At 38.4% G+C, this 25,666-nt stretch overlaps 1 protein-coding gene across 6 annotated transcripts in view; it reads right to left on the reverse strand.

The window, feature by feature from the left end:
- Window positions 1-25,666, reverse strand: part of plekha7a (pleckstrin homology domain containing, family A member 7a) — a 186,547-nt gene that overhangs the window by 135,970 nt on the left and 24,911 nt on the right. The gene's annotated exons all lie outside the window — the stretch shown is intronic.

Below are 25,666 nucleotides of genomic sequence, written 5' to 3' on the forward strand. Positions count from 1 at the left end.
TGCAGCAGAAACTGATCAACCATCATTCCAAAGTCATGTGACCATACAGAATGTTCTAATAATGATTATTCTGATGTGGAAAAACAACTTTATCAAAATAAAATGTGAATGGATTTGATATTCGTGTTTAATTGTTTGTACACGTTTAATTTATTATCTTGAAGAAATCCAAATAATCTGGAAAACTTCATCTGCACTGCTCAGTAGCAGGTATTAATCTCTGTCACACTGGTGGAAGTTCTGGATAAAGATGTTGGATCAATTTTAGGTCAGTGAATCGGATCGTTCAAAATGAACCAATATTTACTATCAATAGTATCAGAAATAAAAAATTATACTATGAATCGAGTTGTTGTTAAAATTACTCGTTACTAGGGCTGGGAATCACTGGGTACCTCGCGATACGCAATACATGGCTCAAGATATTGATGATATCGCGATACTGCAATAAATGTTAAACATCATCTCTAATAACTTACAATATATAGAAGAAAAACATTTGGGGGGAAAATACATCCCCTTTTATTTTTTAGCTTGACCAAAATCATAATTAGTGCTGCCACAAACAATTATTTTAATAGTCAACTAATCATTTTTTTTTTTTTCCTGATTAGTCGACTAATTGGGTGATGCGCAAACTGGATGTAAAGCACATATCTTAACCATAATTAGCTTTAAACTAACAAAAAACTAGATATACAGCATTACCTGTGATAATGCTAGTGTGAATGCTGTAAGCTGAACTTGGCTGCTGAAGATGCTGAAAGTGAAAAGAGGAAAATTGCTGAAGCTGATAGCTGAAAACGCTGAAGCAGATAGCCAGTTTAAATATTAGTTAAATGCCAAGTTAGCCTAAAAAAATGAAAAAAGCCTAAGTTCACCAAAAGAGCTAGCATGCATCTGAAATATTAGCTAAACTCCAAATTAGTCTACAAAACTGAAACTTCCTAGGTTTAGCCGAAATGGCTAGCATGTAGCTAAAATATTAGCTTAAGTCCAAATTAGCCAAAAAACCATTAATAAAAGCTAGCAGAATGCCAGAATAACTTTCAACTTTACTACACTCTGAATCCATATAATATAAAGTAATGACTAATCGACTGTTAAATTAGTCATCGACTATTTTAACAGTCAATTAGTCGACCAATTGTGGCAGCCCTAATCATAGTAAAAAACTTGTTTCTTATTTTGTGCAAGAAATATTACACTTTAGTGCAAATCAGTAATACTTTGTCTTTGACAAGCATTGACACCAACTGAACTGGAATTATCTGTAATGTTCAGTGTTAACAACAGTAAAGATGAACAGCAGTGCCACTACTTAGTGCAGAATTGTTGTAAACAATTGAATACAAATTAAATAATTTAAGTAGCTGGTGACAGCCAGTCTTGAAACGTGCACCCATATCTATATCCAAAGGAACATCTCACCAAAGGATGACAAATATAAAGTTTTACGGCCTCTTTGAACTAAAATAAAAGATTTATACTTGGAAAGAGCCCATTAATCGCAGGACTATATTTCGCGATCAATCGCAGTATCAATATTTTGGCACACTGCTAATGGTTACACTCCTAGTGTTTTGGATAGTAATATTATTTTTAAAAAACATATTTATTGCCTGCTGAATTTTTTTTCCCCCATTACCAAATAGTTTGGGTAATTGTATTACATAAACTGGACCAACTCAAAAAGCTAATGGAGATTATGGATTAAAACCTATCAGTGACTTAAGCCATCCTAGAGGTTGGCTAGCAGATCCGATTTCTCTGATGAGACCAATTCTTTGGCTTTGAGAAAGAGTTGATGTCTACATTTTACCTTTAGAGTATCAACTGGGCCTGCCTCACGCTGAATGTCTGAAGGAGGTTTCTGTTTCAGAATGACCTGACCAAAACTGACAGCTCCAGGTGGGGTTCAGGTGAAAACTGAAGAAGTGTAGAGGTGAATTTAAACCCCTTCATCTTTTTCTTAGAATTTAACACAATTTCACACTCACGCTTGAGCTGTGAGCTGTGAGCCAGTTTGCAGACAAAACGTTAAAGTTTTAATCACCTACATCAGCAGTAATATAAAATATTAATATTTTAGGGCCGGGAATCGATAAAAAAAATGTAACAAATTAATCACAAACTGGAGAAAATTAATCGCATTTATTTTTTTTAGTTCTAGTTCCCAGCCCCTTCTTATCTGCAAATAATCACAATATGAAATCACAAGCAAAATTATACATTTAGAATGTTTATTTTAACCCTTTAGAACCTCAGCTACCAGAAATTTGAATTTCTCACTTTTTGTGAGAACATTTCTTCTCCCAGAAGTTTTTGGGAGAAGTTTGATCCAGCCGGGTTTCAGTCTGCTCACAGGCGGAGTCGTGTCTGTCCACTCTGAACAGCCCGCCTCTCGTTACAGCGGCTGGCAGTACTTTCACAGTGAACTGCAATGTTTACGCAGACTTAAAGGTGAACTTCTACCATGGTTCACGTGAATACTCGACTCTGATTGGCTGCTGGGTGTGGATGTGCATCTCTAAAGGAAGTTCGGGTCATATAGCCCAAACGTTCTGTATCACTGCGCGGGCTTCTTTAAAACAAGTGTTAGCTTCATCATCTGGACAAAAACAAGGGGTGAACTTTCTCTCTGAACTGATGCTTTATTTACTCCATCAGCTTATAGAGCGCTTTCCTTTGCCGCTGCAGACGAGGTCTGTCCGCTTCAGCCAGCAGAATGGCGTGTTGTCATGTTACCGTGACAACGGGCCGCACAACAAATCAAAAAGTCAGCTTTGAGTGAAAAGCCATCAAACTGAAAAATAAAGTGATAAAAATCCATTGGATATTTATTTGTTTTGTAAGAGTCCATGGTAAGTGGGAAAAAAAACTCGACAAAGTCTGCTCTGTCAGAAATTACGGCACGCCGTGAAGCTTCACGAAGCACAAGACCACTTGAAGCGTTATTGGAACATTATTATGAGTATTATAAAGTTCGACTTATCTGACTGTTTAGTTATGTTTAATGTGCCTCGTAGTCTAAAAAAATGTGTTTGTTTGCTTTTTTATTATAAAAATATTATATTCGATTACCCAAAAAAGCCCCAATGGCGGCTCCAGAACCTACATCAACCACTGTTATAGGAATTGTGCATCTACTCTGAAATACTTCATCTTCTGGATTTGTAAGTCTTCATCATGTCAGGTGAGACGTATGCTGGTGTTTCCAATCTGCTCCAAGAGGAAATTATCTTTCGTCTGCTTTATGGTGAAGATAAAGAGCTGCTGGTTAATTGGTTCACTTTCCCTCTTCATAAAATTCAAAGTTTATCAGCCATAAACAAACTCTCAGTGCTCGGCCTGCTAATAAAGTTTATCTAATCCGTCGTGGTATTTCACACAGCACATTTTAGAGATGACCATAGTGATACATAGGCTAAAACCATAAAACAATAAATTACATACAAACAAAAAGGATCATAGCTCAGCATAACACCAATGAACATTTAAAATGATTGAAGATATAAATAAAATAAACATTTTAAAGTGGAAAGTCAAGAAGTTGATCTTAAATATGAACTAAGAGCCAGTCAGAAGAAATTAGCCTTTAACTGAGATTTCAAATGATCCAAATTATTTGCAGTTCTGTTCTTTTGATGCAGCTTATATAAAGTTCAGTTGCCACAACAGAGAAAACTCAGTCAGCTTTTTTATTTTGCTTGAAGAACAACCAACTGGCTGGATGACCTCAGCGCTCTTGTGAAGAAAAATGAAAGTAGGATGGAGCCATCCCATTAAAACTCTTTTATTAAAATCCTGAAATAATCAGAAAACCACTGCAGACAAATGGAGCAATGTGAATACATCTTTGTCAACAAAAAAAAGAGTTGCTGCTTAATGCAGTAAAGTCTGATCAATCCATGCAAAATGGCAACGACATGCCACAGGTAACAAAAGGAAGAAAAAATCTCTAAAACTCTTGAAAGTTTCAGAATCCTTGGACATCTTTTTTGTGCATAAGTTTATATAGTTTTTGATAAGTTAAATAAAACAACAAAATGATCTATAGAGCCAAAAGATCCAGATGGCTAAGAAGATCCCTGTGTGAGCCTTCCAATGTCTCAAAAGAACCATGACGGGAGAGGATTCCCTTTTTACTGGTTTAATTTTTGGAATGATTTATTCTCTCTGTGAAGATTACAGAAAGGGATGGTTGTGCGTGGCTTTCTGTAAAAACACAATTGTTACGTGGAGACACACCCTGTAATTATTACACTTTTTCTGTTAGACTACAAACCGACCACAGACCCCCATCAGAGAAGAAAACTGTTATGTGGCCCTCACAAGAAAAGGTTTGGACCCCTGATCTATAACAGTTTTTTGCTCATTTAAAAAAAAAAGCAAAACTTCTTTCTTCTTCTAAAAGTAAAGTGCACTCTTTAAGCATGATCTCCACCTAGTGCCCAAACTGAAACGTCCTCCAGGAGAAGCAGAACAATGTTTCCAATGTTAATGATCTGAACATTTTAGTTAGAACTTCTCCTTTAGAGAATCCATGTAACACTGGATGATATTAACAATCTCATTATTTCACTGATACATTTACAGTATGTGGACTGGATCAGATTAATATGAATATATTCAGAACATGTAGTAGATTATTATGTATTTCTAAACAAATGTGTCTAAATGTGTAAACTCAAAATTGAATTGAATTGATGGAATTGAAATGAGTGGATTGAAAGAATAGAAAAAAATCTGAATCAACTCGATCCAGGCTCTGGTGAATCGAACCGTTTCTGGAGATTCTTATCAATACCCAGCCCTACGGTGATTGCAGGCAGTGTGCTTTAGCCACCAGCAGGTCATTGAAGACATGTAACCAGAAGGAAGCCTCATTTACATGACTGAAAGCCTGTGGAGGAGAGGTCACTCTGGACCGCTCCAGCCTCCAGCCAAACAAAGTGCCATGACCCGGCTTCAAGGACAGCTCCCTGCAATAACAGCCACAAAGATAACCAAGTCGAGCCACAACTCACTGGAGGTTAAAGTCCCGACGCCGCGGGCTAAAACTCTGGTGTAAATCAGCCTTGATGGAAGAGTGAAAGAAGACTCAATTGAAATAAAACCACCAATGTTTGTAAATGGTACTGTAGCAGAATTTTAGGATGATTAGGTTTAGTTTGTTCTTCCTTTTTGTGCCCACATCCACTCTTCTTGTCCCAAGTTAAGTTTGGAAAATAATTTGGATTCCTTTGGTACAATGTGTTCACCTGTAGAGTTATATATAGGAGCAATATCCAGCTGAATATTACCACATCTAGAAAATACTTTTCTGAAGATGTTATGAACAGATTCAGCAATGTGGATGACTTTTGACCATTAACAAATATGAGTGGGGGGGGGTCACTGGTGTGGACAGGTCCCAAAACTATTTAGGGCCGGGTATTGATAATAATTTCCAGAAACAATTTGATTTGATTCACAAAAGCCTGACTTGACTCAGATTTTTTTCTAGTCTTTCAATCCTCTCAATTCAATTTGAGCTTACACATTTATACATATTTGTTTAGAAATACATCAATAATCTACTTTATGTTTTGATTATATTTATATTAATCTGATCCAGTTCACATCCTGTAAAATGTATTAATGAAATAATGAGATTGTTAATACTAGGGATGTCCCAATCCGATCATGTGGTTGAAGACTCGGACTGGCCCTCACAAAAAACGTACGAGGACCCCTGCACTAAACTTAAACACAAGTTTCAACTTTGTTGCCTTTTGGGTAACAACTTCTTAAAAAGGAAAATTTGAACAATTAATCAACTAAAACTTGGAAGATATCCATTTCCCAGGATGCTAGTAGGTAAAAGAGCCAAGAAATGAAAGTAATTCATCACAACTATTTATACAGCTTTGAGGAACATCATCATTTGTGCTGCAATAATGCCTTAATAGGCTAAACAAATGGTTTGCTTTGGTGAAAGTGGAAACCAAAAACAGGAAAGGGTATAGTGGGAGAGGAAAGGAAGTGTAGGGTGGACTGCTACAGAAGGAATACAGAGGGGAAAATGAGGAGGGCTGAAAAGACCAGAAGAGGTCGGCCTGCCGGTCTGCGGCTGTTTGTTTTTGTTGTGAAATTCAATTCCAGAACAATCAAATCAGGGAGGGGAGAAACACAGGGGACCCTCTGGTTCTTTTTTCCCATCTTTACCCGCATCTGTCCGTCTTTGCTGTCCTTGTTGGAAAATGCAGGTGGGCCCGGTCCACCCACGCACCCGCGTTAGACGAGCAGCACATCCACCGCCGGGCCTCACTCAGGGAGGAACAGATGTGAGGAAAACTTTAAAACAATCACACAGTCCTACCTGAGAATACAGACAGCAAAAACAAAGCCGTCTGTACACAGGACGGCGAGCGTTGGGAGGACGGCGCCCCGCTGACATTTGACAGCTGTGTGGAAGCGTGTCAGTGGGAGTGATGGCAGCCATGTGATTGGGCCTGCCGTCTGGCTTATCTGGCTTTTACAGCCTAAAACTCCTCACATCTCCTCACCACTCGCTTTGAAATGCACACACAAAATCTTTAAGCACACCTTCGCCTGCTTAAGCCTGTAGTCAAGGTCACAGCTGAGCCGTGTTTGTGGAAGGCCTGAAAAAAAAGGATTTTCATCATTTTTCTAACTGCAGTTCAGAAAAAAGGAGAGCGACTCCTAAAAATAGTCAAGTATTTGCCCTTTATTTATCACAAAGAAGCAGAACAATGCATGCCGGTTGGAAATGAAAACAAAGTCAGAAGTACGTTAAGCTGTGCTCTAGTTAAATATCTTCACTGTTTATTCCTTCCAAAACTTAACTCTGGAAAACATGGATTTTATTAAGGCAAAACTTAAATAGAACATCATCTACAATCTTTAAAGTCCCTCTCCATCTATATTTTTAATTATTGTTCGCTGTGGTCATTTAATCATGATTACGACGCTTTCAGCCAAAATAAAAAAAAAAAAAAACTTTCACTCGTTGAGACATAACAAGAGTTCAGCAGAAATTCGTCTCTGGGTTGTGAGTGCGGCTGGTAGCATGAAAGTAACTCTACGCTGATATTCCATTGTTCCTTTGTTAGCACTCTCCCACTAGCTTACTGCCCCTCACGTCCACAAGCTAACATTAGCATAGCCAAAAAAACAGCAAACAATATCAGAGCAATCAGAGCAAAGGGATCAAACCATCCTGGAGAAAGACAGAAAGCTCACAGAGCTGAAAGCAGACTTTCAGTATCAAGAGTCAAACATGAGAGTCAAGATGAACCAAATGGAGAAATCAGTACAGTTTAGATCCAGATTCCAGCGCAGACATGGAAAACAAAGACGTTTATGGATCTATTGGTCTGCAGGTGGATGCATCAGAATGGAGCAGATCAGGGAGACTGTGGCCCCGCCCATGGCAGTTGCTGTGTCACAAACCTGAGCTTTTTCAAGCTGCAGGTTTTTATCTGCTTCTGATCCAACACGATTTGAGTAGAGAAGTACAGTTTCATCTTAAATTATTTTAAATATGTCCTCCATTATGAGAAAAGAACAGGATTTTCATTGGAGTGGGTCTGAAAAAAGTTAAGAAATGCCAGCAGTGGATTGGATGATCACACAAATTAAACATGTATTGCTTAAAGTCTTCCTATGACAATTTTTCTTATTGTAAAATAAACATTCCCAGTAGTGTTTTAAATATGATTATGAAAGTTTAACCAAAATCCCACAACCTAAATGTTTTTAAAACACATTTTTCATGTTGATCTGAAGCTTCTGTTTCTAAAATCTCCTCTGAGGGGGCGTGGCTTTTGGAGCTGAGCTGAGTAGCTCCGCCTCTGACCCCCCCCCATCTGATTATGATAGCTCTGTGTCTCGCAGTGACTTAAAAAGGAGAAATACTCGGAAATGCAAAAACAAAAACATTTCTGATTACATTTGTTCTATTTCCTTAGAAAACTGCCACACGGACTGTTAAAAACCCAAAAAACAGGATTCTCATCAGAGGGGGACTTTAAACACTGCAGACAACCATGTCATTGTATTCCTCCTGACAAACAGGCACTTACATCTTTGTGTGAAAGGGGGCGGGGCTCCCATGTTGTATTATCTAGTTCATGTTATTCCAGACGGCGCTCAGCTGTCTCTGGAAAAGCCTGTGGAGTTTGGATGGCGCAATCCCGTTTATGAGTGTGTGTAAAGTGTGTGTGGATCCCTGGGGATCTGCTGATCCAGATTCTTCAGTTACACACTCATGCACACTTCTACTATTAATACACCTCCTCTGAGTTCCTGCTTTTTATCATGCCTTAAAACATTCCATCCTTCAAGTCAGACCCCATAATTAGACTCTATCTTCTTATATTCTGGATTGGGTTTTAAAAAGTCATTTTTGGTGGTTTTGATCAAACATATTATGGGGATCTAATTAGTATGGGATGTTCTGATGATGACCAAAGATTGAGGCAGTAAGAGGCACATATTATGCAGTTTTTTTAAAAACAAAATAGAAAAAACTGTAAGAAATTGTTCAGAACACTTGAGTAGTAGAGCTGCAGTCTGAGAACGAGGACAAAACTTAGATCTTTAAGATACCACAGTTATGTCCTATAAAGAACAAGTCTCGGCTACATTGTGCATCAGGATCTTCTTCTTCCTTGTAGTTGTGTCATTTTGAAACTAGTGTGTAAAATTTGCAAACATTTATCCTCATTAGATTTCACTTCATCCCTCGATTCGGTTCAATGGTGTAACCTTCAGTTTGGTTTTAGAACACAGAGTTGCTGCATCCCTAATTTCAACCATATGACATCAAAATGAGTGTCAGAGCAAACTAACAGATAAGATAAGGTTTGATCAATACAGCAATAAACCAACAGCACCACAAAACTACACTGTCACTTAAAAATACATAATTACCAACTACAGTATTTACACTACAACACATTTTTTTGTAATTAATCAAACAAATTCGTTGTGATTTATTTAAAAAAATACCAGCCCTTATTTTTCCTTTTGGATCCCCCTTTAGTTACAGCTTCTAAAATACTCCTGGTGCTCCAAAGAAAGGAAACCCAAAGCAGAAAAGCAGAAAAGGTCACAGCTCATAATAAGCTTTTGCATATTATAAACACAACAACAAAGGGCAGAGTCGCTACAAGCTTTCTGTGATGCAGGGAATTCATAATCCACAGAATGAGGCTGTTAAAAATGATAGTCGTATATGATGATAAAGAAATTGGTATAAAGATGTGAAAAAACAAGAAAGACTGAATAAAAAAACAAAAGCCACTGAAACAGTTGAATTAAGAAAAAGCATTTCAAAATTTGATTTAGCTTGTTTTATTTAGGAGGATCATCACTAAACTCAGCTAAGTCTGAATCTCATCACAGAAGCTCATTCTTTCAGGGCATGAATCTGCTTCAGCATCAAGTCATCTGATGTTTGTAGACCAACGCCTCTAACTCACTCTGGGAACCGACCAAGCTGCAAATGGTTTGGGACGTATGAGGGGTCAAGAGAAGAATCAAAGCATCTCTGAAACCAGAGTCTCCACAATTCTTTAAACACTCCAGAAAATTTAGCCAAGAAGCAAGACACATTTTAAAAATGTTCCGGGAGTCTAAACACGATTTAAATAACTAAAATGTCACAAACTTGGTAACATTGCAACACTTGTACTGTGGAGGAGATGGGGATGAGACTCAAATGCTGGTTGAACATGTCAATAAAATAGGGCAGCAGTCTACTTTAGATAGTTGATGCATTTTAACTAACGATCGTATATGGTAGTTTGAAATTGTTAAAAAAAAAATGTCAAGTGTTTTGATAGCAGTTGGTGTCAGTGGTGTTGCAGAACTGAAGGCTCTGAGAAAAGGATTCTATGGGATTTTCTGGGCTACAATCCGACATGGTGGTGATGGACAAACAGCAAAAGTAGATTGTTGATGGATAGATGACAACTTAAAAAAAAAGATTATAAGGTTAATTTATTAATCACTCAGTGGTGTGAGGTTGAAATACTTGTCAGGTCTCTTTACATAGAAACCACGAAGGCCTGTGATGGTAGACCCCATCGTCACAACCATAACAAGGATTCAGCCCGGGGAAAAGAAGCCAGAAGTAAGACCAGATTGATACTTTAACCAGATTTTACTTGTCCCAACTCTACGATATCCTCAGCACTAGGGCTGCCACCAACGATTATTTTAATAGTCGACTGATCACCGATTATTTTTTCAGATTAGTTGACTAATCGGGTCATGCATGAACTGGATGTAAAACACACATCTTAACCATCATTAGCTTTGAACTAACTAAAAATTAGTTAATGCTAGAAAAAAATGAATGCTACTGTGAATGCTGTAAGCTGAATTTGGCCGCTGAAGATGCTAGTGCTGATAGCTGAAGATGCTGAAATTGATAGCTAAAAGCAATGAAATTGCTGAAGCTAATAGCTGAAAACACTGAAGCTGATAGCCAGCTAAAATATCAGTTAACATTGAAATTAGCCTAAAAGAAGTGAAAACCAAAATTATCCAAAACAGCTAGCATGTAGCTGAAATATTAACTAAACTCCAAATGAGCCTAAAAAATCTTAATAAATGCCAAAACAGTCCAAAAAGTTAGCAGAGTGCTATTGTAACTTTCAACTTTAGACTCCATATAACATAAAGTAGCAACTAATCGACTATTAAATTAGTCGTCGCCTATTTTAATAGGTTATTAGTCGTCGATTAGTCGACTAATCGTAGCAGCCCTACTCAGCACACTGCCAAAGTTACTTCAAAGACTGTAGTGTTCCTGTACTGACCAGAAGACTCACCTGATCTGAACCAGGTAGAAAATCTATGGGTTGTTATCAGGTGGAAAATGAGAGACATCAAACCCAACAATACCGATGACCTGAATACAGCTGTCAAAGCAACCTGGATCCCCTCCATGGCACAGAGCTCTGATGCAGAAGCAGCCCAATCAAGTGTTGAGGGGGTGAACATGGTTCTCAGAAGCCTGGCATTTGTCCTGAAAGCATCCTTTTCCTTATTGGTCTAAAGTTGTACTACAGGTTTCATTAACTACAGGACATAATGATCAAAAATACGTGTAAGAACACATAACTTACATTTTTCATTCTTTTTGATTTACTGAAAAACATGAATGTATTTTTTAAAATGTATTTAAGGCAACATTTCAGTTTAACTTTTTCTAACTCTTTATTTCAGTTTTTTTTCTCTTTCTGATACGTACTTTAGAGTCCCACTCATCTTTTCATCTTTTTCAAAGTGTTCTCAGTCGTCTTTTCATCATGATGATGCTGTTTTTAGCCTAAATAAAAAATCCTGTGTTGTTTTCTAAAGCATAGTTTCTGTAGAGCGGCAGGAGTTCATCAGAAATTCACCTCTGAGTTGTGACTGTTGATGCTTTTTAGTTAAGATTAGATTAAAAATGGTTTATTTCAAGTAATCAAAAAAACAATAATGTGCAATAAAATCAATCATCAGAAGTTTACATCCATAAAGACATGTTAATATGCTAGATAGATTGCCTTAAAGAGATTGGGAGGAAACAAACTTATATAATCTCACCTGGCTCGACTGTACCATTTCCTTTACATTTATTATCTTTATCCAGTTCATAACTTAAGATCAGAAATGCATATCTTTCCAACATAGATTCAGGTTATTAATCGATGCTGATGTAAGCTGAACTCATTTCCCATCATCCCTTTTCGTTTACACTCTCTCCTGCTAACTTACAGCCCCTCACAATTAACCAACCTAACATTGGCGGTTGAACTACAATGAAAAGCAATATTGGAGCTATCCAGCCTGACAGTTTTGAGCCAGAAACCAGCTTGAAAATGAAGACGTACATGATTCTAGTCATCTAAATACTCAGAAACACAGTTTTAATCTTAAGTGTCTTTATAAACGTCCTCCATTCAAGGTCGTGTTAAAAACACCAAAAACACATTTTTCTTTGGAGTGAATCTTTAGATTGACTCTGCAGTAGATTTTAAGGCAAGTAGAGTTTAGAAGTTTCACGTAACAAATCTATTCAGTAACCAAAAAATAAATAAAAAATCCTCCAGACCATTTTTGGCCATAACCTTAACCTTTTGTCAAAGCTTATGTTTTTAAATCGTAGTGTTAGTGGCAGGTTTACACATGAATTAACTAAACTTTGTATAACTTTATGGTTTTCTTTTATTCTCTTGCATCTTAGAAACATGTTTGCTGCCATGCTTCATGTATTACCAGTCCTTCCTACTAAACCTTATCTTACAAACATTCCTTTTTCAAGAAATTGAAGTATAACTACGAGGGTGTTTTCATTGTAACTGCTGCGTAACTACCCAGATCAAAGAAGTTAATCCTCTCCAGCTGGAACAGCTTTTTGATCTATACAAATACATAAAAGGCAACCTTTATATAAATATTACTAATAACTTTACATGTTACTGTAAGCACATGGAAACCAAACCAAACAATGTTAAAAACAAGTGTTAAATGGCTAAAAACTGAAATCCAAGCACAGCAGTGTATGTGACTGTCTTTAGATAGGAGAATTCAAATGTATCAACAATGTCTACTAACTAAAGTGGAAACAATTTTGACCTTCTCTTACTTTGTGTATCTGGAAATATCCCAGAAAAATCCAATCCATTATTATTCCTGTATATATATTCCACTAAATCAGTCATTGTATACTTTATACCTCTGTTATTAGTTTTCTTATTGGTCAAAATGTAAAAGTCACATGACAGCAAAAAGGGGTAAATATCATGATGTCAAATTGATATTAAAGTTTTGACATCAATTTGATTTGCACATTAAACTTGTTTTTGACATCAGTTAGATTTTGACTTGACCTCATTTCAACAGTAATTGTCCACTGGAGAAGCCTGTTTTTTGGTGTTCGTCTTATGATGTTCTTGCAACACTGACTGTAAAGTAAGTTTAACCTCTCCACTTTTAAAAGACCCTCAGTTAAAAAACGCTAACATTAAATCCCATTAACAGTAAAAACAACCGTTATAGAACCACTATCACTGACATAGGTGGGCATATTGTGGGTATGGGAAGAAACTCAAATCCCATTTTACAGTTTCCACTAAAAGCTCTGGGCGTTTCACTGGAGAGGTCAAATGGTCACAGCAAAAAAACTGAATTTAGTCGAAAGAAAATGAGGAGTCAAAGCACCACTATTTATGAAAGCAAAGCTTTCAAACTAAATATCAAACATAAAAACAGGGTCTGATTGAATGCTGATAGAAACGCATCCATTAAAAGGTGCTATTTCCTCAACTCCATCCAGCAGCCTGTGCTATTTTAAGCCTGTTTTGTACTGTGGCATTTCGAGTTTAAAAAGGAGAAAATGGGTACTTTATTCCTGAGCAAAGCCTGACGGTGTTGTAGGCTGAGCCAACGTTTGGATTAGAAGAAAAAGGACATTGTTCACAAGCTCATCACTCAGTCATCACCTTTTTATTGTTCAGAAGAGCACCATAGTCATGCTACAGTCAATGATTGACTTTTTGTTGCTAGAACTTTGAAAAAAAATATGACTAAAGATGAAGAGAAGAGGTCTCGGTCTATCGATGTCAGCATCTTTAAGAGCTAAAAAAATGAACAAAAGCTGCCCTTAGAAACCATTTGGTAAATAATATCACTTTGGTTTCTTCATTAAACTGAATCGTGACAAAATAACTGCAGATATTTTATCTCAATAAAAGTATTTCTGTGATTTAAGTGTGCGTATTCTCGATTTGAGTGTGTGTATTCTCGGTTTGAGTGTGTGTATTCTCGATTTGAGTGTGTGTATTCTCGATTTGAGTGTGTGTATTCTCGATTTGAGTGTGTGTATTCTCGATTTGAGTGTGTGTATTCTTGATTTGTGTGAGTGTATTCTCGATTTGAGTGTGTGTATTCTTGATTTGTGTGAGTGTATTCTCGATTTGAGTGTGTGTATTTTCGATTTGAGTGTGCGTATTCTTGATTTGTGTGTGCGTATTCTTGATTTGTGTGTGCGTATTCTCGGTTTGAGTGTGTGTATTCTTGATTTGTGCGTGGGTAAATCTGGATTTGTGCTTAAATTATGATTAGTGCGTGGGGGTTTTTTGTGCTTGCGTATTCTTGATTTGTGCCTAACCCTCGTGCTCTCTTATGGGGTCCAGATGACCCCACCCTTACATCGAGGTTTTAGCCCTTCCATGACAAAGTGGACAAGACTTCATGTCTGTCATTGGACACCAGGAAAGATCGACAATTATTGAAAAAAAAAGTTCAGCGCACTGTCTTGTGGGTCCAGATGACCCCACTTTTAATGTAAACAAGCCTAGGAGAGCGGAAGGGTTAAATTAGGGTTTGTGCGTGCGTATTCTTGATTTGTGTGCATATGCTACGTATAAATCAAGGATACTCACGCACAAATCCAAAGTTACACACATATCAAGAATCAAGCAAGCACAAACTGGGGTGATACTTATTTCTCTCCATATTTCCTCAGATCTGTACACACATAAACCTGGAGGAATAGCGTTGTAACCACTCTGGGACTCATATTCAATCACCTGTTCATCATCCCGGCAGGAACCTCTTTTGATTTGGTCACAGTGTGAGGCTTAAGGTTTCTCAAAAAAGACCTCGTTATGTGATTAGTTTGAGTGGGTCTGGATCTAATCAGTGTGGAGTGCGAGTCTCTTTCAGTAATCAATGTTCAGTAATTGTTTCAATGTTCTAAAGAAAGACATGAAATTAGAGTCACCACAACAAACAGGATGGGAATTGGCTGTTTTTGCTTGAGTGTTAATGATGATCATGCAAAATATGCTTTTTTTTTTTTTTATTAGAGATCCGCTCTATTTTTAAGGCAGGACTGTTTGATATGAACTGCATTAAATTAGACAAAGTCTGAAGACATTTTAAGCTGTAGGACTGTATTAAGCCACAGTGCAATCGCATTCATTACCTCGAGGAGTTGGAAGTTATTAAACTGAGACGGGACTAAGAGAGCGAACAGGCAGAGACACCAGTCAAAAGCTCATTTCACACAGCAGAGGTAGCAAATAAACTAAAAGAGGCATCCATCCATCCATCCAACCAGCAGTTCAAGAAGAACACAAAAGCACCATATCAGTGCCAGTTGGCAACCAGCATGGTCCCAGCAGCCAATCAGATGGCTGCAACGATTTTGATAACACCACAGCAGCCTTGTGTTCTCCTGTGTTGACCTCATCCTCACAAAGACATTAATGTGACACTGTGACTGCCATTGTTGACAGCTCAGATGTGTATTGAAAGACTTCCGCCTCTTTTTAAATTCACACAAAAGACCCAGATGTGCCACAAAGGCCCTGCAATGCAAGGCATTCAGGTGGAAACAGAGAATGAGTCTGAACAGAAAGAGAAAAGTCCACAGCCAAAGCTGCAGCACGACGTTCAGAGAGAACTTTGTCCAGAGAGCGTGAAAACAATCCACGACTCTGTGACAGCACTGGCACATTTGGAGTTTTGGCTGGAATACAGTCTACATTTTGAAACATTTATAACAAAAATCTTTTTCTAACTGATGCAAACACAAAGACCGCTACGTGCTGCTGCTTTTTCCATCCCGCCAGTCTGCTCACCTGGTAGGTGTGGCCAGTGTTCCTTGATTGGTACCTGCTGGCTATTTAAGACAGAGAAGGCCACACCCACCAAGGCAGGCAGGGAGCAGAGCAGGCTTTGAGGTTTAGGTCTTGATGCGATGGTTTTGTTCTATTTCCCCTCTTTGTCCTCAGCAGTCTTCCACTGCTGGGTTTTGTTATTTTAGTTTGGGGTTGGATCTTGGTAGTCTTAGTTTACAGGCTTTGTTTATTTGTTTTCTTTAGGTAGTTTTGGTTAGATAGACATTATCAGGAGCTGCTGACTCAGATGGTCGACATGTCTGGATCAGCATCTCCATGACTTATTTTATGTTTGGCCGAGGTTCTAATCTCTTTTTGTTTGTCTTTTTGTTTGAACCAGCTCACTAATTATTTCATTTTGTTCTTTCTTTCAGGACACACGGTTTCATTGAATTGATAAACTGTTCCTTTTACTCTTACTGGTGTCCAGATTTTATGTTATTGTCCCCTTTTATATTTATTCCCCTAGACCTGAGCCTTGATGACATAACAAAGACATTCCCAATGACAAAGTTTACCTGGATTACCAAGGCTGGAATGTTCTAGGGAGTGTACATAAGGATATTTTGAAAATGTTGATGAAAAAGACCAACTCATCCCCCCATTAATACAATCTCAATACATTGTAAGCAAATATATTCTACAAATATATTCTTTATTTGGTATGAACAATATTCCTGATGAACATTATCCAGTATTAGCAGTGACAGGCTCCTCTGCAGAGTGAAACTGTGGTTGTGTCGGTTCTATTACTCGTTGGTATATAGAGCAGGTATCGTTTTGGGGCTGTTGGTGTTTTTGTTTTGCTTTGTTGATCGATATCATTCAGTCAGGAGCAAGGTATCACTTCCATTAATTCTAGATTTCACTGTTTTTTCTAAAAAAAGATAAAAAAAAGAAAAAAAGAAAAGAAAAATGTTTCAGTTCTCTGAAACAGCTCTGTGGAGGTCTGATTAAAGAGTGCCGTGCTTCAAATCCAACACGTCTTCTTAACTCAGTTTCAACAAAAGCTTGGCTGTCAGAAAGATGACTTCACGTTCACCTTTAGGAAACTGTTATACTGAAAAAACGTAATATTCACAAAGATTGCAAGATTTTCAGCCCTGCAAAGCTTGAAAATTAACTTTAGGTTTTGATCCTAAATTGCAGCGTTTGCTTTTCCCCAGAGATAAAAGCAAACACCACCCTTTTAGCCTCATTTGTCCCACAGACATTGTTCTAGAAGAAGGTCTGCAGAACTCTGTGAATAATTTATCAAAAGCTCATGATTAACAGCACTGGCTGTAACCTAAGCTCTTCAATCCTATAGAAGAAGATAAAAGGAGATTTTTTTTCTTTTTCTTTTTTTTTTGGGGTGGGGGGGGGGGTGGGGTATTGTTCATTGAAGTTTCATTTGTTTTAAATAAATAAAAAACAAAAATATTTGAAAAATAGAAGTTACGATGCACAGAAATAAAGTTTTAAAATTAGAAAAATATTTAGGATTGAGATTTAAGTGTGCTTTTATATATAGAATGAAATGAATGTGACAATAATAAACACTTTTAAAAGCTACAAGTCTTTGTTCACTCTGTACCTAATAAGGCTTAAACCGTAAATTCAGGTGTTTTTGATACTTTAATGACTCCTGCAAATGCCCACAGCTCAGAAAATCACTGAAACACAAAAAAGAGACATAAGAGAAAATAGTACAGCAAAATCTCTCTCTTTTTTTTTTTTTAGTTTTTCACCTGGTGTCATAGTGATTCCTTGATGTGGGAAGAAATGATGATGACTCACTGTACCATCCAAAAGATCTAAGAACAGACAGAAATGATCTGAATGCCTCCTGCTACTATGTGTAGTTTAGCGGTTCAATGCCCCGGGGGACGGGGCAAAAACAGACTGGTTTACCCGTAAACCTGATTCAGTCAAACACATCATGTTTGGAGGAAACCAAACAACCCACTCCCTACCAGAATACCAAACAGGCAGGACGAGGTGTAGACGAAAATACAGATGAAAGCAGAAGAAAAAACATTTCAGAGCACACCAGTACTTCTTTTGGTTTTGACCAGGGCTGAGAATCCCTGAGGACCTCATGATATGATGCGATTAATGATATCACAATACGGCAACAATTGGTAAAAATCGTCTCTAATAATTCACATTATATAGAACAACACATATTTTAGGAAAATATATCCTCATTTATTTTTTAGTTTGAACACAATCATGATAAACAACTTGTCTCTTACTTTGTGCAAAGATCAATAGACAGTTTAGTGCAAATCAGTAACACTATGTCTTTAATAACCATTGACATCAATTGAATTAGAATTATCTGTAAAATTGAGTGTTAACAATAGCATGAACAGCAGTGCCACTTCTTAGTGCAAAATTGGTGTAAACAACAGAAGAGAAATTAAATAATTTAAGTAGCTGCCAGACACACTGGTACAACGTGCGCCCCCTATCTACCTCCAAGGAAACGTTTCACCAAAGGATGATGAATATAACCTTTTACAGTCTCTTCAAACAAAAATAAAAGATTGATACTTGGTTAGAACCCATTGAGAACCAATCGCAGGACGAAATATTGCTATATATCACAATATAGATATCTTGGGAAGCCCCTAGTTTTGACGGATTAAAAAACATTTTCCTCAACTTTCACAATAAACATAAAAGCAACAGCTGGTATAACACCAAAGATTATAGACAGGGAAGCTGCAACACACTTCTATGTTGTATTATAATAGACAGTTTGGAAGCACAGAAAACATACAAACATTAAGGTTACAATCAGATCTAATTAAAAAAAAAAAAGTCTGCAATCAACCATCATGTGACCCACTTGTCATTCTTTTCTCTATACTGATCCACAGGACCTCGCCTGACTTCTGATTGGATTTAAATTGAAGAGACACTAAAGTGACTGCACAAACCGAATACATTAAACTTGTAACTGGGTTCAACTCTTCAAGGACCCTCGGATCTGAGCACTTTCCATTAATGTCACTACTATAGTGTTTGGGTGGGTGAGCTGAAAAGCTTCACAAAAGGTTAAAAAAATGTAAAAAGAGAACAAAAGCATCAAATCAAAGCTGACTTCCCAACATGGACTTGGTGATGACAATAAAAAAACAGTCACGTTTAAGGAAGATTATACAGATAAACGTCTTTGTGAATCACTGTGTCAGCTGTTTGATACAAAAGCAGCATCTCTGCACCCATAACAGATCCTGACACCAACAGAACTCCAGAACTACAACCACAACCAGCCAGCAGAGCCACAAACACAATGGACTAAGTATTTCTGATATCAAACACAAACCTTTTTGTTCTGTGGTGTCAGCATTGAGGGTAGTAATGTTCTTGGTGGTGCTCATTACAAAGGGTGTGGCAAAATATCGATAGTACAAGATATCGTGATATTAAGTCCTGTGATTGAATCTCGATGGGTTCTCACCAAGTATCAATCTTTTATTTTTGTTTGACGAGGCTGTAAAACGTTTTCGTCATCCTTTGGTGAGACGTTCCTTTGGAGGTAGACAGGGGGCGCACATTGTACCAATGTATCTGGCAGCTACTTGAATTATTTAATTTTTGTTCTGTTGTTTACAACAGTTCTGCACTAAGTAGTGGCACTGCAGATCATGTTTACTATTTGGTAACACAGAATTTTACAGATAATTCCAATTCAATTGGTGTCAATGCTTGTCAAGACAGTTTTACTGATTTGCACTAAAGTGTCCATTATTTGTGTCACAAAATGAGACAAGTTGTTTATTATGATTGTGTTCAAGATAAAAAATAAATGGGGACTTATTTTCCTAAAAAATATGTGTTCTTGTATATAATGTGAGTTATTAGGGCCGATTTTTACCAATTATCGCAGTAACACAATATCGTATCAGGAGCCTTGTATTGTTTATCGCATTGTATTGAGAGGTACCCAGTGATTCCCATGCAAATCCACTTTGACATGTACAATCTTATAAAAAAATTTGAACTACTATCATCAGCGAAATGCTGAAAATTTTTGTTTTTCATTATATTTTGGAGTTATACCAAAATGAAAATGTTCACTGGCAAACAGATTTCAAAATAAATTTCATTTAAAGTTGTTTATCTGACACTAGGTCAGTCGTTGACATGATTTCAGTTGCTCAAACAAAGAAACCCTTTTCTTTTGCAAATGCTATTTAGGTTTTCCACAAATATTTGACTCAAGTTTTTAAGAAATAATCTTGTTTATGCTTTGGCATATTTGATGTTTTTTTTTAGAATTTCATCATCAGATGCAGGGGTCAAACATAGAAGAGTGAAGTCCAGTCTAACTTTCACTGTGCTCGTCTTTATTCAATACTATCTTTATTTCAGGGTGAAATGAATATCTATAATAGTAGTGAAATAGCACTGATTTTTTTTAATATCTTTTAAAACAACACTGTTCCCTCCTATTCTTATTTCGCTCTCAGTAATGTTCTCGTCCAACAGCAGGAGACGATTCACAATTATGATCTGACCAAATGAGTGAAGTGAGGAGTACACAGTGCTGGCAGAATTTTTGTCTGTGTTTACATCAAAGCCAAGTTGTGGTAGACTGAACCACAACTGGTGTATAATCAATTTTATGTGAATTTACTACATGTGTTGTTTCCACCTCCACGCAGCAGATGCGACAACAACAATAAAACCCATGGCTTACATGGACCCTTTAGTATGTCTCCTTCTTCACACCACTGATCCATAAAAATGACATCATGTTCAACTTGCTTCAACGTATGCTAGCAGCGTGATAAACTGGACCACAGGGAAGAGTATTTCCACAGGAAACAAGGAAGCTGCTGAGCTGTAACTCATCTCATGCTCTTCAGATGTAGCATAGAAAACGCAGAGACTGCCAACATGGGATCAGAGCACTAACTCATATCCACAGTCCAGTGTTAACATCCGCTCTGCAGTGAGAAACAAAGCTCACTGTGGAGTCCTTACCTTGAGTCACAGGTGAGATCCCAGGTAGAAAATTCATGGTCACCAGAGTTAGTGAATCTCTCAGGCTTTTGTGTCCAAATACTGTGACGTTTGATGGGTACTGGTTCATGACCAAGACCCCATGAGGGACAATGGCTCCAACGCATACCCATCCTTCCACAGCAGAATCAATGGTTCTCACGGATATTATCGTGCTGATGTCTACCAAAACATTTACCAACAACCCTAAGATCAAGACACAGTACGACTTTTCCCCGTTCTCATTGTCTCTGGCCGCACTGCAAATGTTTTGGATGTACCGCCCTGTCAGCTTCACCCTATCTGACAGAAGGGCCACTGTCCCCCCCAAGACGCTAAGGCTCACAACACTGAATCAAGCATCTTGTTGTTTCACTCTCTTACTGTGTGGATCAGAGTTCTTCAATTCTTCCTTTGTCTCCATCCTTGTTTGCTCTGTGTGAAACACAGATGGAGGCCGTACACTTTCCAGCCCCAGGCCTTTCTGTTTGGTTCACAGGCAACAATCATGCAGCGAGCAGCGAGACGATTCAATCCCACATGATGCCAGAGTGTGGGCTTGTCATTTAGAGAAATTCTACCAGCTAAATTTATGTTTCCAACTGTGGGCTTTACATTTCATGCATTTTCCCATATTTTACATTATAATATCAAAAACATGTGATGTTCTCTGCCTCTATTTAGATGAACAAAAAAAAAATTCCACTGAACTTCAACTATTAACAGAATAAAGTTATAGAATTACCAGCAGAAAGTTTGAAATCCTCTACAACTTTATTTAGTTTTTAATTTTAATTTTTTTCTTACCAATAGTTCCCTTTTTCAGTAGGAACGTTACATAGATGCCACTATTAAAAAGTTAATACCAGTATTCTAAAAAAAAAAAAAAAAGAAAGAAAACAGAATCCAGGGCTTTCATGTGCTTTCTCAAAGTCAGGTCAGGAATAACACCAAATATAAACTAAAATCAAAAATTGTCAATATAAACTAAACCAATCATGAAAACAAACTTCACAAAAACTTCACACCAGATCAGTCATGGCAAGAATTAACAAGAACCACCATGCCTCATAGGTGCTGTTGACCTATAAGGTACAGGTGGAAATGTAACAACTGCTTGTTGGAGGACAAGAGGAAGGTAGAGAGAAAAAAAGAAAGGCATGAGTGAAGGACTAAAAGAAGAACTAGGAAGTTGGGCCCGATCCAAATACTCCCCTTCTCCCTTCCCCTTAGCCTTAGCCCTCCCATTTGATTGGGAGTGTCATTTGAAGTCAAAGTCATGTCCAGGATTATTTTTTAAGTTTCACCATCCAAACAGAGGGTCCAAAGTACGCTATCGCGAGAGTAAACCTCGTTGCGCTAAGAACCTCTTTTCTTCACTTTGGTGCGCTCTGAACTACAGAAGTTTACATTTAAATGTAAGTAATTACTTTGTTGTAGTGTGACTTTTTTAAATTTATAACACTTTGTTGTTATGTATATTTGAGCGCTGGAAGCTCTGCGCTAATGCTAGCAGACCGGGTGATATTGATGACGTCATTGAACAAAACTCACGTCCGAAATATTGGACACTATTTTTTTCTCATCACCCTGCGTTTGGAGCAAGCACGGAGGGATAAACGAAGGGGGAGAGCTAAGGGAAAGGGAGAAGGGGAGTATTCGGATCGGGCCTTGGTCAACGTGATGAAGACTTGAAGGAAGGGGGAGAAAGGCTTATTCATTGAGAGCAGGGATTAAGATGGAAAGGCAAATAGAGGAGAAGTGATCCTGGAGGAGAAGCTGGCTTAGAATGCTCTGGAGGGCAACAGAATGTCAGATACTTGGGGATAAGTCACCCTGGAAGTTGAAGGTGTGTTGTTTAATGTTCCCCCCAAGGTGGGATGTGAGCCAAAGAGGAAAGATTTATTCCAAGATGAATGAGGCAATTCAGGATATCCCTAGTGGTGATTGTGGCAGACTTTTAAAGACATGTGAGTGAGGAAAGACGAGGTGGCGGGGAAGTGATGGGTAAGTTGAATCCTCATGACAGGAATGGACAAGGACAGATGGTGGTAGACTTATCCATCCATCCATCTTCTTCCACTCCTCCTGGACCGATTCGTGGGAGCAGCAGTCTAAGCAGAGATCCCCAGACTTCCCTCTCCCCGGTCACTTCCTCCAGCTCCTCTGGGGGGACCCCGAGGTGTTCCCAGACCAGCTCCAGTGTCTCCTGGGTCTTCTCCGGGGCCTCCACCCAATGGGACATGCCCGGAACACCTCTCCACATTGAGGCGTCCAGGAGGCATCTGGACCATATGTCGGAGCCACCTCAACTGGTTCCTCTCAATGTGGAGGAGAAACGGCTCTACTCCGAGCTCTCTCCAGGTGACTGAGCTTCTCATCCTATCTCTAAGGGAGCACCTTGCCAACCGTTCTTTCGGTCATGACCCAGAGCTCATGACCATAGGTGAGTACTGGAACAAAGATCGACTGGTAAATTGAGAGCTTTGCTTTTTGGCTCAGCTCTCTCTTTACCACAACGGACCGATGCATCGACCGCAAAATAGCGGACACTTCTCCAATCCGTCTGTCGATCTCATGACTCTGGTGGTGCGGAAGACGAAGATGAGATGAGAGGAGAGCAGAGGATCAGGTGGTAGAAAATGAAAAAGTAAGAGAGCTATGTGGCTTTTAGGGAGGAGTTAAAACAGGTTTTGGGAGATCAGGAGGTTCTCACAGATTACTGAAACAATTACAGCTAAAATGACACACTTGATGAGTCATCTGGAATGAGGAAAGTGCACAAGAGGACATGGTGTTGGAATAAAGACGTTTAGGAGTGTGTTGAGAAGAAAAAGTTGGTTAAGAAAAAGTGGAAAAGAGGACAGAAAACAACAGAGAGGAGTATGTCTGTGAAAGGGCAAACAAAGGACGTATGAAGACTTGACGACCAGTCGGACATAAGGGAGGTAGATCTGAACATGTTGGCAAGGCAGAGAAACAGAGGTGGATGGATGAGCAGCAGATTAGGATGACCAAGGACAGGGAAGGAAATGTGTTGACAGGTTCTATAATGCCTCGTTTCCACTGAGCGGTCCAGACCAGATTACAAAATGGACCCATTGAGCAGGATCGACTGGTACCATTTCTGGTCCCCCGTTGGTCGTAGGTCCGTAGAAAAAGGAAATGGGGACATTAGGGTGGAGTCTCTGTTGTTTTTCCCTCCCTTTTCTGTATTTAATGGTTTCCTCCCCTCACTTCCCTGCAGGTTTGTCTTGTTTCACTATGAATCAACTTCTTGTCTCTCTTGCCAGGTTTTTTTGATCCTGTGTGTTACATTCTTGTTTTTTGGATTTTTCCTTAGTGACTGATTCTGTTCTTCAGCATTTCGCTCTTCCTTTGGTTTTAGATTTTTTTTATTATTAAAGACTGTGGGGTTTTTTGTTTGTTTTTGGAACTGTCAGTAGCTGTCCTACATTTGTATCAGCACACCAAAGCCTGACAGCAACCCAATGACTGGCGGAAAGGTTTTACGACAACAGCATGCGACCGACCAGCGCTTTTCCTGACTCAAGATCCAAACCAAAAATTTTCTCCTCTTTTCATCTATATTGGACAAACCTTCACTATCAACACATTTTTGTTTCATAACTATTTGCATTGCAGAATCTCTCTTAAGCATCACCACTATGAATGATCACATGTGGAGTTATGTACCCAACCAAAAAAAAGGTGAAATTACTATAATATGCCAAGGAAGATAATATTAGCTTTGAGGATACTTTTTGAGAAGTACAGAGGTCAGAAAGAGCCACATTTTGTCTCTGTAGATTTACATAAAGTACCAAGATTTAAAGGGTACCAAGACAGGAGTTGCGGCTTGTTTAAGTAAATCTGGAGTGGTAGAGAAAGTGTGTTGGAGTGATTAGGACTGGTGAGATGTACTGTAGATGTGACATAGGAGTTCGGTGGAAATGCACCAAGGATCAGGTTTGAGCCCGTTCTTGTTTTGTGGTGATGGACAGACTGATAGATGAGGTCAGACAAGAATCTCTGAGGACTATCGTGTTTGCAGATGGCATGGTGATCTATGAAACCAAGAAGCACGTGGACGAACATCTAGAGAGGTAGAGGTTCACTCTGGAAAAGAAAGGAATGAAGGTCGGCTGTAACAAAAAAATAAAGAAAAAATGTACCTGCGTAGAAATGAGGGGCATTAAAGAGGGACAGTTCAGTTACATTAAGAATGAAGACGGTAGAAGTGCTTAATGTCAACAGTCTAAACAGAGTGTGGGAGAGAGGTGTATGGGTGTGTGGAAGAAGGGTTCAGGTGTGATGTGTGATAAAAGATGTCCAGACAGATCCTCATTCATCTAGGTTGATGCTATCAAAGTAGTCGATTTAAAAAAGCAGTCAACTAAACTTGGTTAATCTCTTATTAATGAAGATGCATAACCTCTTCTCCAGGATGCTCCATCAATTGAGAAATTGATTCATGGTTGCACAAACCTCTGTACCTCTTTCCCACACTCTTTGTTGTTCTGGACTGTTGACTTGAGCATCATGAGCTTCTGAATTACAATCATTTTAAGGCTTTTTAAGTTAAGCGAGAATGCTTCTTGGAGAAAAAGTGAAACATCTTCATTAATAAAGACAAACCAAGTCCAGTTGACTGTTTTTTTAACCTTCTACTTGTATGTAATTAAAAAGCAGACCTACGTGCAGACCTACAGATGTTAAGGTTCTCTTTGGGAGTGACAAGGATGGATGGGGTCAGGATGGAATCAGAGTTCATGTGAGATGTTTTGGAGATCAGTGCAGGGAAGGCAGATTGAGATGATGAGGAAAAACTGATTATGTTGCTAAAATGATGCTGATCTACTAGAAAGGAAGAACTGAATGGGTGTAGTCAAGAAGGAGATAAGGATAATATGTGTGAGAAAGGAAGGAGGACACTGAGGATGGGATCAGATGGAGGCAGAACAAATGCTGCGACAACC

This window comes from Oryzias melastigma, linkage group LG6, assembly GCF_002922805.2.
Source record: "Oryzias melastigma strain HK-1 linkage group LG6, ASM292280v2, whole genome shotgun sequence".
NCBI classification, from domain to species: Eukaryota; Metazoa; Chordata; class Actinopteri; order Beloniformes; family Adrianichthyidae; genus Oryzias; species Oryzias melastigma.